The sequence below is a fragment of the Gobius niger genome (assembly GCF_951799975.1).
Source record: "Gobius niger genome assembly, chromosome: 21".
Taxonomy (NCBI): Eukaryota; Metazoa; Chordata; class Actinopteri; order Gobiiformes; family Gobiidae; genus Gobius; species Gobius niger.
Window position 1 is genome coordinate 13,613,920 of NC_136872.1, and position 19,143 is coordinate 13,633,062.

Here is a 19,143-nt window from a genome sequence, read left to right on the forward strand (position 1 = left end):
AAGTGAATTCATGCAATGGATATGCGTCATATTCTGCCCATAGCGATGCACTCATGGGCACTCATGGATACAGCTGTAAACAAGGGTTGTCATCATTGATCTGATATGTTTAGCTTTGGAGCTCCGCCCACTGGAAAATCAGTGCGCGCCATAATCTACATGAACTCTGCTCTTCTTTTCAGTCCTTAGAGAGCGCAAACACAGTCCTGAGAGAACATATATTGGGCATTATCGGCTAAAATATGATTATATGGATTGTTAGTTAACTTAATATACGTTATTTTTTATTTTTTTAGACATTCTTTGATTGTGGTCTGCACTTATGTATTTTGCGCACGCATCGGCTTAGTAATAGCTTTCAGACTGGTGCTTAATACACCAGAAACACTGTATTTTGATATGTACTCAAACAATTCCAAACTGCTTAGTAAAGCCTAGGCGCAAATTCAGCCAGGAAAACTAATTTCATCTTCACCGACCTCCAGCTAATGATTGTGTCTGCAAGGGTCACACCTCCACCTCAGCCTATCAGCTCAGAGCCACACCATCGTTGCAGCCAATCATCTCAATCAGCTCCAGCGTTTATGGCTCGTCCGCCTTCCCAGCTGTGCTACGACCCACCTCCACCCCTCCACCGTCTCCTCTGTCCGAAGCTTCACACTGCTACATCCTTTCCGGGTCCCCCATACCACCACCAGTGTCCAGGCTCCGGAGAAGACATCCCTCAATCAATCTAACGGCTGCTGGAGTCTGTCCAGAAACTCTGAGACATTATTATTGGTTTAAATATGGTTGATGTCACTAGACTATACCATTTAAGAACCACTATGGATATGCATAAGCCTACAAATAATGGTCAAGGCTTCGTTGACCATTTTCTACCATTAGATCTCGCAATCCCCAGCTGTAATACATCCTGCCCTGAGCTACATGAATTTGAATACACTATGTGGACTATCTCTCCATTCTCTTAGCGCACGCACGGTGGTCATTTATTCTGGGTTGCCGTTTATCGGATGGCTCTCAGATAGAGGATCTCCTTCATCTCGGCTACTCCAGTCTCCCCCTAATGTGGCTCGACCGGCCATAAACAGACAGTGAGTGATTAGCGCCGCTCTGCCATTGACATCATTTGCATTTTAATAGACCATAATTACAACTCAGGGAAAATAAATTGCAGTTTGAAGAATGTTTGAATTACTCCGACTCTCTGGCTCTAGCTCCCCGTGAGATAGCGGAGTGTATGTGGGCGAGCGGTAATGTCTGCCAAGAAAAATTAAGAGTCGTAAGGAAATACTGGTTTAAGGTAATGCCTGTTTTAGATGGTGAGGTCCAATGTTTAGGAAGGCGACACAGTATTGTATTGTAGAGTGTCTAAAGTAAGCAAACCAATGATTACAGTCCCCTTAAAACTTTAAGATCCAAACACTAGAAGTCGCGTAAGGCCATCACACTTGTATTCCACTCATCTCCGTTTGCCGTTGCTTCTTTCGCCACCGCCCAGCTGTGCTAATCTTCTTTAGCGCTTCCTCTCTCGACTCATGTTGTTTTGGGTCACCCTCTCGCTCGTTTTTTCCCTCAGGTGTTCGTCTCAAATGCTATTCCACTGTCTCACAATCTGCGAAGCATTGTCCTCACCATGTCGCTGTGGGTTTTCCACCTTCCATCACTGCTATTGTTCAGGTCGCTCGATGCTAGATGTTGATGACATGCTGGATCTCCGATATTCTTCTTAGATATTCATTTGTAAACCCATGTATTGACTTTGGTTTTCTCCTCAGACTTTACAATCGTGATGAACTATTAGATCTTTCATATTCTGTTCCGATATTCTTTATATGTTGCGTTTGATGTCATCGAACACACCAGCTCCTCTTGCCACTTCCCTGACCAGTTTCATCTTTCTTTGGAAACCTTTTGATAATTGCCTTTCTTCTCTTGTAATACCGCCTTATCACAACGCCTCACCTGCCGAGATTTGACACCTCTTTTGGATTTGCGGGTTTGGACAGCTAACCCTGGCAGCGAAAAGCCCCGGTGACCCTGTAAGCAAGAGTGACAACACAATAATACTGCGCGCTCCTAATCTCTCATTGCTGGATTATCAGATTATCGGGAACCTCAGTTGTTTACGGGCTTTGGCGACTATCGAAAAAGTTGATCTGTCAAGTTTATCTTGCACTTGTCGTACCGAGGCGACGCCGGACCATACAGTTGGCTGCGTTGGAAGATAAGGCGGACAGGGCTGAATGGAAACATAAGCAACATGGCTTTTCTTTTAACTAAGAAGGTTTATGTGGCCGACGAAATGGAGCTCACTAAGGTATTACCGGTCTTTGGTTTCCGACTTGATTTCCTTGACCTCTTCCACTGTGATTCTGTGGACCTTTTTCATTTTCAGAAAATCGTCTCCTAAGTTCAAAGCGAACAAATCCTCCATTCATGGTGGTATTTTGAAGAATTTCTTTATTTTTAGAGTTCAAACTATGCAACCTCATTCAAGTGAACTTCAAAGCTGCAGTTTTGAAGGCTACAACGTGACAGAAGATATTGGTGACAGCCCGGACAGAAACAAAGATGGTTATCTGTGTAAACATGTGGATCCCTAAGTATACATGCCCTTGGATGGAGACTTTAATGAAGAACGGGTGAATACATTGTAGAAAATAGTTTCCCTTGACTAATATGGAGACTCTTTCTACGCAGTGTACATTTATATCCAAAGTAAATTCAGATCAGTTCTCTTCAGCAGAACACACGATCTATACATTGGAACCAGTCATCAACTCAGTCATTTTGCTAGCTTTGTGATGAATCAATGGCGAATATTATCGATTGTTGCCAGCTCTGGAACATACTTTTTCTAGGTAGTCAGAAGCTGATCACTCAATGTTGACAAGTAGTGTAGAGTAAGAGACAGAAGGCTGTTTGTGTATTGTTACAAGCCTGTTTAAAATCGCATGTTCGGCGTAACCCCCCCGTCATGTACTGTATATATTCATCGCAGCCTCCTAAAGGGATAACAGTCATTTCCTTCAGTTCTATTGCCATCTTATTTACAGCCCTGCTCGGCGTTGTCACTCGGAAGCCGCCGCGATTATTCACCTGCCGAGAGTATTATTCCAGCAAACACCACCGCACCATAAACATTTTTTCATATTTCATTCCGGGGGTTTTTGATGAGCAGACCCTGGGATCCCGGTTTATGAAATATTGGGTTACTGCGTGCGGCGCAAATATGGCTTCCCCTGATTACATTAAGCCCGGGAGCCCGTGTTTAGTCAGATGTGCATGACTCGCGAGTGTAATGCGCACAATAGACTGCTGTACTGTGTCACGCTAAGACGGGGGGGTGGGGGGGTGGGGGGGTCGAGGTGCGGGGAGGGAAGGTCATGTCATGTCGTTTGTCAACTTGAGAGAAAATATGTTGACATTGACACATTACTACCTCATGCACTGCCTCGACTTTGTTGTTGTTGCAGTTGGTGGTATTTATATGTTAACATTTTTGCGTGGGGGGGGGTCCAAATGCCTTTTGTTGTGAAAAGAACAAATTAGCATTAGATTTGCATGTTTACAGTTGAATCTGAGTGCAGTTTTACAAGCCTCAACAAAGCGTAATGTAGGACCGTGTTACATACAAGGAATAAGCAAAAGACATTTCCTGGTCATGCGCTTAAAACTATTAACACAGGCAGTTTTGGGTTCATTTTCTATCAAAAGAAGAGATCTGAGCCAAGTGGCAGGCTGCTGCACAGATGCCCGCGACGTGGGGCGGATTCAACTCATTTGTTGCACTTTGCGCTTATTTATTTCTCTCCCAGAGTCTGATTCAGTGAAACATCTGTCACCTTCACTAAGTGCCTCCTGTTTCATGAATTCACCAGTTTTCTGTGATCCTCGGAGCTCAAGTGCTGGTCCTGTTTTTTGGTTTTTGGATAAGTGCTGCGGTAGAGCCATACACGCCCCAATTAAACCCTTTTTTTTTTTTTTGCTTTGTGAGATCTTGAGGTTTTCTTCGGCGGCAGCAATGAATAAGAATTGCTAAAATACGCATTTCTTCTTAAGGAGTTCAACAACTTTGAAGTTTAAATGATTCTCCATTTTATGTACTTCTATAATGCTGACACACATAGCAGATATTTGTAAGTGGCATAAGAAAAGTACAGCCATTTTTTGAGCCACCGCCCTCATCTGCAATGTCTTAACTTCTTTAAAAACAATTTTCCTTCATTCTGTGTAACGGCATCTGCTTCTCACAGATAACGGGTCAGAACAGCAGTACTTTTTACTAGTGGTCAATGCTGTACAACTCTATAATTGCTTCTTTGGACATTTTACAGTTCCGGTGGCGTGTTGCCAGTTTTTTAAAAGCAAATTAATTGACTTGGCGCCGTGCCCTATTTGAGGAACAAAATCTTGATGCATTTGTCTCAAGTATCTCCAGTGGCGCAGAGATAACGGATGTCAAAGGGGTCCAATTCCCAGTCCCAAATCATCCCAGGGTTCATCTTAAGCCACTAAACAATCACATGTGACAGAATCAAAGCCACTTTTGCTACATTTTCATCCCTTTTTCCCCCCTTGTGTTCTCGCCTTCAAAAATGTTATCTGTAACGAAAGTACAAGCGCTACTGCAAATATTGTCTTAGTGGCTCAGACTGAACTCTATAAGCATTTTTTTTTTTCTCACTCTCTAATCAAATCTTATAGTTTACTATATATCAAGTGGACCTCTATGCAAACAAATACCTGCAGCTGCTTGTGTCTTGCTTTACATATTGTAAACACTGCCGGCCAGATCTTCTGTCTGGCACAAGGACAGCACAGGTTCTAAACGCAATAGTCATCTTCCATGGGCACAGCTGTTGTTGTTGCGTTGTGCCTGCGCCACGAGCAAGAGGACGTTGCTAATAACTGAGGACTGAGGCGTGGTTTATTACAGAAACACTGAGAGCAGTGCGCTGTTGGCAGCAGTCTCACATTCATTTCCTCATTTGCATCGCTCTGCCTGGTGTTCTTCCTTTAGCGTTATAGGCTCTTACAGGTCAAACAAAAAACTTTATTAACCCCATCGTGAGCTAAGCAATGTTTGCGTCCTGAGAGAATGGATGTAGCCTGCAGCCAGTCCTGCTGTGGCGCGGGTCGGCACTCGCTAGGCTGTAATTGCGCCAACATGACCCAAACAAAAGCACATGTTCACCCCCACTAATTTTTATCCCATTTTTATTTATTATTTCCTTATTGTTATAATTCCGCCCCCTAAGATTTTTGCTTTACTTACTGTACATAAGATACCTAGTTTTTCTACTATTTAACTGTTTGCACATTTCCTGTCTGTTTTTGCACACTCTGAGTGATCTTATTGAATGGCGATTGTAACAAGTGAGTTTCTCCGTTGTGAGATAAAAAATAAGATTTTCTTATCTTATCTTATCTCCACAACCCCACCCCCTCACCCCTCGCCACAGAGTTTGGTTGGAGGAAAAAGCTATTCTGCACAACATCGCCATTGGCCATGGGTGTCTCTCCACCCCACTTACTTCCCACTCGTCGGGGAGCTGCAAGATATCAAAGGGCGCTCCCACTATGTGAAAAAAGTTACGCAATAGTCTGCGTCAGAAACACAAGATCTGGGCCTTGCATCTACTGCAGCCCATCACTTTCTGTGCCTATACTTCTACAACCACAGGCTCATACCCAGAACTACATATTCAAGGTGAAAATACATCTTAGTATCACTGCTTATTGCTATGTCTGTGGGCAGGATAATTCACCCAGTGCGCTGAAATATTGCAGCGGTGTGATTGTGTGTTTGGTGTTGGACAAACCGGCCACAGGCATAGATTGTCATAAATCCATCAGTTTGCCTCAGGGCGGCGGTAAGAAGAGTAGCTTACCACCTCTCAGAGCGATTGAAGAGTGAATGATTTCAAGAACACATTGAGAAGATTTTGAAATGCAAAAACCCTAAAGAAAAAACCCACCACATAATAATTAACTTAATAAAAGTAACATCCTATCAATAATTCCACAAAGTTCCTGCTAATAGACATCTCAAAATGACATTGAGACCGTTAGCGGGAACATTTTTTGTAAACGCGGAGTCGACGCTCGTATGTCGCATAAATGAACAGCCCCAGAATCACTCTAAAACTTTATGCCATGTGCCGATTGTACAATTCAATTACTGTACCACCAAAGGAGGGCCCCAAATCCGCCGCAGAATGGCTCGTTACGTCTCGCTGCTTTGGGTAATGGTGTTTTTCTTCTGCCGGCGAAATGAAATATAATATCATTAAATAGAGATATGTAGAATGAAGAGTCGGTAGATTTGTCTTTGGTGCCAGCTCAGATCTGTTTGTTGTACGGAGTGGTTTTCTTCTCCCAATGACAGAACCAGCTTATCATCGCAACATCCCGCTCAAAAAAAAAAAAAAAGCACAGGGATTTGGCTGGATCCGATGTTTCTGCGAGATTTATAGCTGTCAATATGTGGAAGCCGGAACAAAGGCAAAGACAATTAGGGGGAGATTCCCAGGAATGCTGAACAGTCTATTACCAGGGATTTGCTCGGGGGAAGATGGAGCGCTGTATAGGGCTTCTGAGATAAAGAGATGGGAAACAGAGGATGTTGGGATTGATGATGTAAACTACAAAGAAAAAATGGACAGTAGCCAGTAATCCAATGGAGATCATTTGCATAACTGGAAAGTAAAGCGCAGAGCTGTCACCGCCAATTAATCCATAACCTACCACCCTGAATTCTCATTGGATGACACTCCTAGTGGGTCTTTCCTAGCTGACTGAATTCACGGTAAATACTGACACAAAGATCTGAGTGTCATCTGCATAGTTGTGTTAAGATACATTATCGCTGTTTTTTAGCTGACCCAATGGAAGCATGTACAAGTTGAATAAGAGGGGTCCCAAGATTGACCCCTGGGGGACTCCACAGATCGTGGCAAAAAATATATCAAATTAAGATCAATTACTGTTTGATCTTATTTGATATATCAAGATCAAACAGTATCTTAATATATCAAGTGCCTCGGTGGCGATCCGAGGCGCTATGACTTCGGTAATAATCCTTTAATAGCACAGGGACGATATTAAATAATTTCTGTGATATTCCTGTGATATTAAAGGATTTTTACCTAAGTCAGAGTGCCTCGGATCGCCTCATCTTCTTTATAATGTTGTACCTGGATCCTTGAAGAGCACCTGCAAACAAGCCTACGAAAAAGTGATTGACCCAAAGACGCACTCTCCGTCTTTATCTTTATCCATTGTAACTCTTTTTCGATCAATTTTTGCAGTGTAGCAACATCAATAACAGAATTATTTTGGGAAATACAGGACAAATGAAGTCAATAACATAGAAACTAAATTGTGTGATCTTATTGTGTTTGGGAGTAAAACTTTTTAGTAGTCACAGTGGTGGTAGTTGTAGGAGAAGAAGAAGTAGCAAAGCCATAGTAAAGATAGCCACTCCAAATAAGGTCACAAGAGGCAATCACTCGGCAACATTTCAATTGCTTCCCGGCTCCCATTATGTCTGAATTCATATCGATAATCAACAAATATTCAGTGCTGTGGCCGCTGTAGTTAAGTGCTTTGAGTGCCACTGGGGCCGTCCGAGAAGCGTTTCCCGTTGAGTTGACCACAGACTGTAAAAGGCAGTTATCGTTTCAATAGGGCCGATATATTTATGGGTTAAGGACAAAGAGGTCAGCCAAAGTAGACTAAAATGTTCCCCGGGGCCTAAACACTGGCTAGACCGTTCAAAATGCCTCTGAGAACCTGCGGGGCAATTGATTTGAGTGCTATGCTTAAAATGTATGCCGGTGTGTGACCTAGTAGGGACTGGCCTGGAAGAATCGGGAAGCTATTTTGTAGATATGGTCACATGTTTGTTTTTGTTTTTTTTTGCCATTATTAGGCAGTGGATGCGTTTCTGAGTTTCTACATTCTCCCTTCTGTGTGGTTGGGTTTCTTTTGTGTCCTCTCATCCCCCCTTCCACACAAAACATCCAACATAGGCTACTCCTGAGGATCTGCTCCAAGGAACTACTGTTTTAAAAATTGCGAAATGCTCGTTTGTTCAAGATTTATGGTGCAATCTTTAATTGCGGCATCAAAAGATACAGCTCAATTTGGCTAAATGCTCCGCTATTTCAGCCCATCGCACGGATTTGTGGTCAATAGGTACTTTCTCCACAAGAATATATTATGGTCTGCTTAGTTTACGGCGCCATATTGTTTACAAGGCAAGCACAGCATTATGGGTATATTCCAGCCAAGTGCATGATTTCCTACAATGTTATGAATGTCCCGCTGCCCAATTCAAAAGTTGTGTTTTTTGGCTTTCCTCTCGGAGCACTTTTTTGCCCTTTGCTGCAGTATATGAATCGGGACGGGGGCACTGGTTCGGAAAAGCGTGTTGCACCATAGCGGTCGGTGTGTTGCCCTGTACACAGTGGACCTGGGGGCTCTGATGCTGCCAAGGCTGCCCTCCCCCACCGAGCCGTGTGCTTATTTTCTCTGGCCCTTCCTCGGCCATATGGAGCAGGAGGGTCATAGGGACGCGGTGTATTGCGGTTTTGTCTCTCCGAGCGCTGCTGTTGCTTGAACATGTTTCGCCCGTGGAACTGTGTGAGCTCTTAGTGAAATGAGCCAAATCTTGCTCGCCAGTGTCTGTGGCTTTGGCAGGAGGGCGCAGTGATTCTGTCAGCATTTTCATCCTCCTGCCAGCGCTGGATACTTTTATTAGCTCCATGGGCATACATGGGGGAGAGCGGTTTGGGAGCTTTTTGTTATGGTTTGTTGAGACATCCATTCTATTGTGCTAGTCAGGAGTCAAAATAGAAAGAAAAACATCTAGCTTGACAACTGCAAACTTGGAAATGTCAAAAATGGTTTGTAATATTTTGAGGTCCAAGCCAGTAATCACCTACCATGTTTGTCCTGAAGCCAGTCTTATATATGGAAAATATTAACAGGGAAACAATCTTGATTAATACAAGTGGAATGTCATTATTGATAATATATAAATTGATTTTGCACAAGGCAAGAAATGTCAACCCCACAACCATTTTTTTCCACGAAGACGGATTATTAGTTCTAGCACAAATCAAAAGGTTTATTGTGTTGAAAGCCCCTTGGTCTCATCCAGCCTCTCTCCAGTACATGCTAGAAGAGTAAGAAAGCCTCAGATGATAAATGTTCGTATCAAAGGTCAGAGACAGTCTATAGGAGGAAGATGATGAAGTGTCCTTTGCTCAATCTAAAGCTGATCTGAGGTCAGCTTGTCAGCCCTGACACACTGACACTGAAGCAACCTCTCATTTAATCACCATATTACCGCAGCCATACCAAAGTCCTAATGACGCCGCCGCCGGCCGATTCATCTCCCAATTTGATGTAGAGCCTGTCCATTCATCATGAGTGAGTGTTTCAGTATGTAATCAATATGGCCCTTTTAGCACTGAGGACACCGAGACCCTAGAGGTACCCTGGCTGTGTCAGTATCATGTTGTGACAGAGTGGGGCATGGGCAGGACATAAGTGGCATGCATCAATCTTATGTACAGGTTATACTGGGGTTCAGGTCAATATTTGAAGATTGTGTAGCGTGTCATCTTAATATGTTATTGTAGGTTACATGAGCAAAATCAAACATGGTAGTTCTTCTTATAATAGTACAACAAGTAACAACAAAATGATTTCAGGTCACAGTATAAGCTTGTCTCATTGGTCAAAGTTATGACACTGGAGATTCTGATTGGTTAATGAGATCAGCAAAGGGAGGGACTTTGAAAATGTGTATAATGTATTATGTATACTGGTGCAACATGACGTCAACACATCACCCAGTCCTTCTCTCCCTCCACTGGCTCCCAGTATCTTTTAGGATTGATTTTAAAATGTAGCTTTTTGTCTTTAAAGCCCTAAATGGCCTTGCCCCTCCTCACTTGTCGGACCTTCTCACTGTCCGCAATTCAAACAGGGAGCTAAGGTCTACAAACCAGTGCCTGCTGGCAGTCCCAAGAGCCAAGTACAAACACTGGGGTGATCGGGCCTTTTCAGTTGCTGGGCCCAGATTCTGGAACAAGCTGCCTCCTGACATGCACCATCACTGCTTAAAAACTACTTATTCAGACTGGCTTTTAATTCTCAGTAATGTGGTGACATTTTATCAATTTTATGTTTTTATATTGATTCTATTTTATTATTGTTGCATTTACGCAACTGTTTTTATTTTCATTCTTTTTACTGTAAAGCACTTTGGTCACCTTGAGTGTTGTAAAGGGCTTTATAAATAAATATTGATTGACTGATAATTATTAAATATCATTATGTCAAATTGCAGGCCAAGGCAGCCAATTCTACACATCAATTTGTAAACATTTAAAATTACGGACTATCACTTTAATGTGCATTACAACTAACATGACAACAATTATCAATACTAACACAGACATTCTGCAAATTGTCAGAGCCAGGACTTCAACCCACGACACAGAGCGGTGTTCCAGCAGTTTTATCCTCAGCCACCATGCCGCCACTCCATTTAAAGTTGCTCTGCTCTCACAATACCCTCCCTGATGTCGAAAAAGAAAAAAAAAAATCCTGCGGCAACCTCCTGACCATAATGATGCACAATGCCTCTGTCCTCAAGTACCACTCTAATTCACTTGTTTATTTTCTTTGTCGGAATAGGCCCGCGTTGCACCTTGTCAGTATCCCTCGCGCTTGGACACACACTCCCTCTCTACATGAAGCCGCTGCAGGGCTAAGGCTCCTCTCTCTGCCCACTCGAGGGGAAAGACAACAGCTGTGCCCGTGACAGCTGGAGCGGGCGTCGCGTCCCCTCACCAAATATCGGGCACGGCGGCACTCTGATGCGCTGGCGTATATATCTGCCGTGAGGGGTCCATTTACAACCTGGACGAGACGCCGAAAGCCTTAGCCTGTAGCGACCGCGGTGACTTCCTCATCCTGGCATTCGCGGTGATAATGTGAGAAGTAATGAGTTTCTCCTTGGTCCGCGGCCCATATAATAGTCCCCCATTTGCTTCCAAACAAGTCCAATGGAGCAAATTAGATAATGTTGTGGTACTGAAAAATGAGCGCTGAGTGTTGATTTTCTAGATATTTTGCTCTGTCTGCTATTGCCGAACACTTGCTTAAACGGTGGCAATTAGCGAATGGAAAAGCATCATTGAAGAGGTGCAATATCCTCTGCAAACAACAAAATATCCCTTTTCCCTGGTCTTTCAATGCATACAACGAAGTGTCCCTGTTGTTAGAAACTCAACAAACATGGACTGAGATTCATGTCTTTCTTTGGCTGCTCATGCTTCAGTTTGATCTCAATTATTACTGCTCTTTGACATCTATTTATTTTCATTCTATTAGTTTAGTTGAAAAGTATAACCATGTAGATTAAAGGCGCCATACCTCATTTTTTGGGTCACTTTGTGTGTAAAGTTTGTGCACTATGCGACTTTTTATGTGGGGAAAAAAAAGTTAGCTTAGCGCCTTTACTTTCCATCCTGTGACCCCCTGGTGCTTCAGGATGAACTTAATTTCAATGATCTTACGATTTCTGGTTGTTTTTTGGAATGAAATCTGTGCGTTCAAGCTGCAGTGAAAACCTACAAGATATCCTAAAAAAAAATAACTGATCATGGCGCGTCCTAGGGGCCCCCGGGATGGTGAGTAAAAGCGCTAAACTAACCACCCAAGCAGCCCCTAGGTCACTGAAAGGTCATATTCATATTAATATCAACTTTGTTTTTACATAAAAAAGGTTGCATAGTGCACCTTTAATATCAAAAAGCCAAATACATGGTTTTAGCATTTTTCGGGATCTCCAAGGAGTTTAAACTCTCATTTTTTATTGTTATTTTATTGGTTTATTTGAACAGTATAACCATATACCTAATTTTTGGTTCACTTTTAAACGTTTAAAGCTGCGCTATGCACCTTGTTATGTTGATATTAGTGTGTTTTTGATCTTTCAGTGACCTAGTGGCTGTATTTGTGGTTAGCTTAGCGCCTTTACTTTCCATCCTGGTGACCCCATTATGCTTCAGGGTCAACTTAATTTCAACTTTTTTAGGATTTCTGGTTGTTTTTTAGGAATGAAATGTGTGAGTAACCATGGAGATGGTTCAATCTGTAGTGAAAACCTACGAGAAATCCAGAAAACAACTGATCAGAGTCTCACTGGGATGGTAGGTAAAAGTGCTAAGCTAACCACCCAAGCAGCCACTAGGTCACTGAAAGGTGAAATACATATTTATACCAACTTTGTCTGTACATAAAAAGTTGCATAGTGCACCTTTAATATCAAAAATACAAATTATTAGCATTTTTCTGGCTCTCAAAGGAGAATATATTTTGTACATCTGCTGTGTGTTAGTGCAGGCTCTGAGTCATACAGGATGCCTCCGTCATACGTCTTACAACTATTGCTATAGCAACGCGTACAACTTGCAAACCTCCAAAGCCCGGATTTCTCTGTGACAAGAAAATGTTGAACGGACGTGAAAGAGCGTCTTTAAAATGTAAATCATTTTGGGCGCAAAGCAATTCCACGTTCCACAGGGCTGTTTTGTTGTTGTCGCTGCACCTGTTAAAACAATGCTAATTACCCCAAGAGAAATAATCCTTAAATATCTGGGCTCTTCCGCTTGTCAATCTCGCCTGCCCAACCACCCTGCAAACCGTTATCTCCCGTAAACACTTTTTTTTTTTCCCTAATCGTCCCTGAGTTTGAGTCTTGTTTGAAATATTGAAAATGACAAATGTTGGAATATTAGAAAAGAAAAAAAAAACTTTAAGGAGCTGTAATTGTGGAGGCGGCGTTGTAAAAAAAGAAAAAAAGAGGAAATCAGTGTACTATGCAAATGAGCATAATCACCTTGAGCCCCTTTAGCGCCAGACCGAGTTTAATTACACCTTAATTTCGTGTATAAATACCCCCAATTCTAACCGAGCTGCGGCGGCGGAGGGGCAGGATAGACGGCGTAGGAGGAGCTGTATGGCTATAGATAATTACTACTCGCTGTTATGGACTCCTGATTATACGAGGTGCCAGTCCGATGCCTAGAGTGAACTTGATCAGGGTGAAAGATTACAGTCGATCACGGCACTGACAGAAGCGGTCTTGTAAACTTAATGGGAAACGGGGAACTCGGCGTGCGGTCTGCCTGGAGTGAGGTTGCGGGGAGTTTGTTGGAGATTACGTAAATGTTACAGACGAATTAAAAAGGACACGGGTTGGAAGCGCAACGTTGTATGTTTGGCCGTGGTATTGATAGAGTCTTAAAGGGCGTAGAACAAAAGGAATGTTTTATCTTCATCCATAAAAACGAACCAAGAGGGATGTTTTTTTTGTTTCGTTCTCGTGCTCCTCAGTATTTCTGCCCCAGCCCACACTCCTCTGTGTCAAACGGAGGAATACAAGAGTTTTCACAGAGTTTTTAAAACTACACATCTTCGCCTGTTCCGATTCGTGTCCATGGCCAAACTGTGCAGAGGAGTATGTTTGCTAGTTTCTGTTTCTGTTGTGGATAGAGTCAATGTTGAGATTTTAAGATAGTTTCCTCCCGTAATCATGGTTTTAACCCTTTAATGTTACTCTGTACACGTTTTTTTTTTAATTATTATTATTTTCTAACCATTTGGGGGACAAACAATGGTTTTATTTTTTTATTTTTTTGGATAGACCTCACAGTATTCTGCTCTAAACCAGTCCAAACCTGATCTAAACCAGCATAAAACCAAGTCTACATCAGTCAAAACCTGTCAAAACCAGCATGAACCAGTCCAAACCAGGTCTACAGCAGTCCAAACCAGGTTTAAAACGGTCCAAACAGGTCTAAACCGGTCCAAACCAGTCCAAACCAGCCCAAAACAGGTCTAAACCAGTCCAAACCAGGTTTAAACGGTCCAAACAGGTCTAAACCGGTCCAAACCAGTCCAAACCAGCCCAAAACAGGTCTAAACCAGTCCAAACCAGGTTTAAACGGTCCAAACAGGTCTAAATCGGTCCAAACCAGCCCAAAACCGATCTAAACCAGTCCAAACCAGGTCTAAACCGGTTCAAACCAGGTCTAAACCAGCCCAAAACAGGTCTAAACCAGTCCAAACCAGGTCTATACCAGTCCAAACTTGGTCTAAACTGGTCCAACCCCAAACTGGATATTTGGAGTATTACACACTTGAACCAAATGGTAGAGATAGACAGATTAAGAACAGCATTTGATTCGATAAAGCGTGCTCTACCAAATGTTTGAGCAAACTAATAAAGAGTTAATGTCTGAGTAAAAACATAGACACGAATTGCCCTTTGCAATGCTTATTTTATTATGCTTTGTTTTGACTAGCGAGCCAGAAAGTGCCAGGAAAGCAGTCCCTCGTCTTTCACCCTGGCTTTCATTCACAAATATACAAATTTGGTATCCACGTGTAACAAGAAAGGCAACCGAGATGATGCTGTAAATTTAGCGGCGGCTAAAGATGGCAGACATATTACGCTACATTAGGAGCGAGTTTAACACCCTCTGCTGGTGCTTTGTATAACTACATTTTGCATCATTTGAAGCACAAGCGGAATTTTCTAGTCATACATTATTTCAAGTGATACAACAATTTCAAGGATATGGTACACATATTCTAATAAATGCATGCTTACTTCTGTAATTGTATCATTTGAGGCTATTTGAGGATGTACTTGTTAGAGGAAAACATTAAATTGCCATTTATCACACTGGGTCAAGCTGCACAGTCACACTATCTCTGTCGTAGCCTTGACTGTGGTGCTCAGGCGCCACTCTCAGCCACTGAACGTTTGCTTGTGTGTCAGTATGACGCTCTGAGAGGGTATTTATCTCTTTTCTCTGGAAGCGTGGACAGACTTGAATGGTAGGACTAGCGCAATGTCTCGAGTTCATGTCTCCGGGTCCTGTACCGATGGTAAATAAACTTCTCCTGCATAAGACATCCAGACTGCTGCTTATTTTTCATCTATCCTCTCGAAACACCATTGTTAATTCTCTAACAGTACTATTTTGTTTTCCAGTTGGACATATTCATTACCGTTCATGCCGACGTTTGCCACTTCAGATTCATCTCGAGCACACACAATTACCTGACACCTTGTTTTTAAGCCTAAAAGTAAAGCAAGATTAGCCTGCCCTGTGACATCACAACATTCAACCGATTTGCATGCAACCTAATGCAGGCCCATTCTGTGTTTGGACAGTGATTGTGTTCCAAAGCAGGTGGAACGTCTCCGCCACTGTAATTATGAGAGTGGCTGGGTTTTGTGCACAGAGGCAATTGTAAAGCAGCGATTGAGCTCGGCCGACTTTTGACATTTCCATTTGTATGTGTGACGGGCGATCACGCCGGTGAAGTAAGTGATCTCATCCAATTCTATGTAAACAGGGTAATATCAAACCTGCTCCGTTTATGCAAATGAAACTCTTATGACAAGATGAAACGTTTCATTTAGCACAGCATTAATGTCAGTCTACGTCCCTACACCCACACCATCACAGGGCCTTTCAGAATTTCATCTCATGCTTAATTTTAGATGGCTTGGATTTATTAGCACCGAATTTTAAGTGTCTGAATTATGACTCTGAATAGACGTCAAAGAATATATCTTTAGCATTTCAAAACATCTGAATTTTAGGAATAAAAATTTGTCATTTTACATCAAATTAGATACATGTGTGGTTTTGGATCTACGAATTGGATTCAGAATCTGTAGACGTCCCCTTGCCTGCATAGGTTGCACTGTATATATTGATATATTGTCGAAGAAAGAAAAAAAAACAGCTATTTTGCTTGCAATGACAAATAATAGCCCCAATTACCAATTTCTACACCCACCCTTCCTCTCCCTCATGATCTGTCACTTTTCAAGCTCTGTCCATTGGCCTCCTGACAACCGGCCATCAACCTGGGTGCAATTTAATCGCGCCTTTCCCAACTGCCACTGAATCGGCCTGGCTATCAGTCCAGCTGCCACAGCCCAGACAGCAACCGGTCTCAAAAAGCAGCTCTGGACGTCAGACAGCTGTGGTCCCCTCCAATTTCTGAATGAACTGAACTTACGACTGAAAGTCTATCCTCGGTATTGATTTAAAGCTTACAGGTGTGGCGGACTTTCATTGCAATATTAGCCTCCAGCTCTGCAGTATATCAAAACAATGTTAATGTCGTGAGTATGGTAGATAGATAGATAGATAGATAGATAGATAGATAGATAGATAGATAGATAGATAGATAGATAGATAGATAGATAGATAGATAGATAGATAGATAGATAGATAGATAGATAGATAGATAGATAGATAGATAGATAGATAGATAGATAGATAGATAGATAGATAGATAGATAGATAGATAGATAGATAGATGGAAATGGAAAATGGAAAAATCGAGCCATCTATGAGATTCTTTCCTTGGCCGTGTGCTCGTGTATTCATGCCTGCCTGGCTGCCCGCACGCTAGCGAACCTTCCATGCATTGCTTGTTCAAATGTGCATGTAGCCTGAAACAATGGAATGAGGATGGTAGAGGCTCGGGGCTGGGCGGCCTGCTGCTGTGCACCTCTCCGCACCATATGTCTCTGTCAGAAATATTTGCTGTGTGCCGACTGAGGGATGAAATCAATCCAAGTGCTGTTTTCCCAGTTGCTCCTTCGTGAAGGCTGCAAAATCAGACTCGATACTTGCCAGATCAGCCTTACACTGTAAAATGCAACAACTGGCCACGAGTGACATTTCCACTGGCACGCCATCTGGTCTCCTGCGACTGATTTGAGGAGGCGGAAATCAAGTCACTTTCCTTTGATTAGCAATTATGATAACAGCTAGCACTGTGTTCTCAATTATATATTTTTTAGATATTGTATTTTTAGCTTAGCGTCTAGTGTTTACTCTTGGAAAACCTTCAAACTTTGTCGTGCCATTGACTATGCTGTTGTTTTTTTTTACAAATCTCCAGGCATGAAAGCAAAACCCCATTGCATTTTCTCACCTGGAGATTACCTTGTAGTCCTCTAGAATAATGTTTGTCCCTGGACTGGATCTCCATAATGAGTGGCAACTGAATGTGACGTATAACTCAAATCCTGATACCTTATTCATATGTTTGTCTTCATCTGCCCATCGTAAAACCACACAATAAGAATAACATGAACACAAATCCTTCTTGGTGTACTGGTGCGTGTTGGTGTGATTGAGACCTTATTGGTTCAAGTGGAAGCTATACTGTATAGTGGCATTATACAATATATAACCTGAGAGTTTTAGTGAGGGTCTGCCTTGGAGGAACTTACATTATTCTAGCATTGTTGATGTACTTTAACAAGTATTTGATCTCTCACATGTACAATAACATTTCTAAAAATGATCTTGGACTGGGTAAAATACAAAATAACAAGATCACAGATACAAGTGGTCGAAATGAGTTCCTAGGGTGACTAGGTGCACCGTCAGCGATAGAGTGAGGATTTCAGTCAACCCCGAAGGAGCTCGGAGTAGAGCCGCTGCTCCTTCACGTCGAGCCAGTTGAGGTGTCCTGGGCATCTGTTTCACATGCCTCCTGGTAACCTCCCTGGAGAGGTGTTCTGGGCATGTCCCATTGGGAGGAGGCCTCGGGGAAGACTCAAGAGACGCTGGAGGGACTATGTCTTGGCCAGGGGGTGCCTTGGGATCCCCCCAGAAGAGCCGGATGAAGTGTGGATAGGGATAAAGCGTAATAAAATGGATGGATGGATGGATGGATGGATGGATGGATGGATGGATGGATGGATGGATGGATGGATGGATGGATGGATGGATGGATGGATGGATGGATGGATGGATGGTCTGGGGGCCAGTGGTTCTATGCTGGAGGGATGGATTATGGGACCCACCTTTACCATATCATGACAAGTCATAGCGTATTTACTGTGAATTCCAAATAAACTGTTTATTCACACATTATCTGTTGATCCACACTTTGATCATAAGTTTGAAAATCAAAACTATTTATCAAAAGTTATTTTAGGCAATCTCAAAACCCCTGACTCCCTGAAGAAAACCATTGGTCCTTTGCATGCAAAACAGTTCACGCACAAAAGAGTGGCACTTTTGCCTCTGGAACTCATTTTTTCAGTACATGCATTACCAAACCATAAAATGTGTCTAAAAACGTACATGATGCTTTAGGTAAATGCAATCACCCTCCATTACACCGTCCTTTCCAAGTCTCTAAAGGTCAAAAAGCACATTCTCTTTAGATTATGACAGAACTAGTTTGCTCACAAAATGTACCCAAATTGCTTAATCTCCGCTACATCCAATCCATTCCATTGTCGGCGCATTCATTTTGCTTCCGCAGACGACCCACTTCAACACCATTAACGTTTTCCGCTGAATGAGCCCAGGCGATATTCTGTACCTCCCACATAATGTCCCCAGGCAATTTTGTAAGTTGGGAAAGCTGCTGCACCTCTCTCATGTTAATGCGCCCCAACAATTACCCTTTTTGGACCCATGCAAAACAGGCATGCAGCCCTTTAGGTACATAGCCGCCCCGAACTCGCAAACTGGAGCTTTTGTGCGTGTCGTCCCATGGCTATGGGCGAAAGAGGTTCCTTGTCACACAATGAGCTAAAAGCATTGGCGGACAGGTGCCACAATAGCTGAAGTGAGCCCAGCAGCAGAAATAGTTGGAAATATTATAATTTCCTTCAGCAGCGTGTTAGACTATTCAGCGCTTTGCTAAATAGAAATCAGAATCAGCTGTTTTTTGGCATTTGAAAAAAGAAAAGAAGTATTTCACCATATTGCTTGGAAGCGCTTTTGATTAAACTGTGTAAAAAAAAAAAAAGTTTGCTTGTAATGTTTTTAACATAACCTTGTTCTTTCATCTTGAGGCAGTGTAGGCAGAGCGTAGAAGCTCAACTGAGTGGGTGCAAAATTGAAAGAAAAAAAGCATATTAACTTTTTAAAAGAATTTCATTTAAATTGACGCTGCAGCTCGATGTCTAATGGATTCCTGGTAAATTGATGGCCTTGTAAAGCTATTTGACTGTTGGTGTGATATTGGGCTATAAAGTCAGTAAGAACA

At 42.4% G+C, this 19,143-nt stretch overlaps 1 protein-coding gene across 38 annotated transcripts in view; it reads left to right on the top strand.

Moving 5' to 3' along the window:
• The window catches only part of LOC306980831 (receptor-type tyrosine-protein phosphatase delta), a 441,722-nt gene that overhangs the window by 232,825 nt on the left and 189,754 nt on the right, over positions 1-19,143 (top strand). The gene's annotated exons all lie outside the window — the stretch shown is intronic.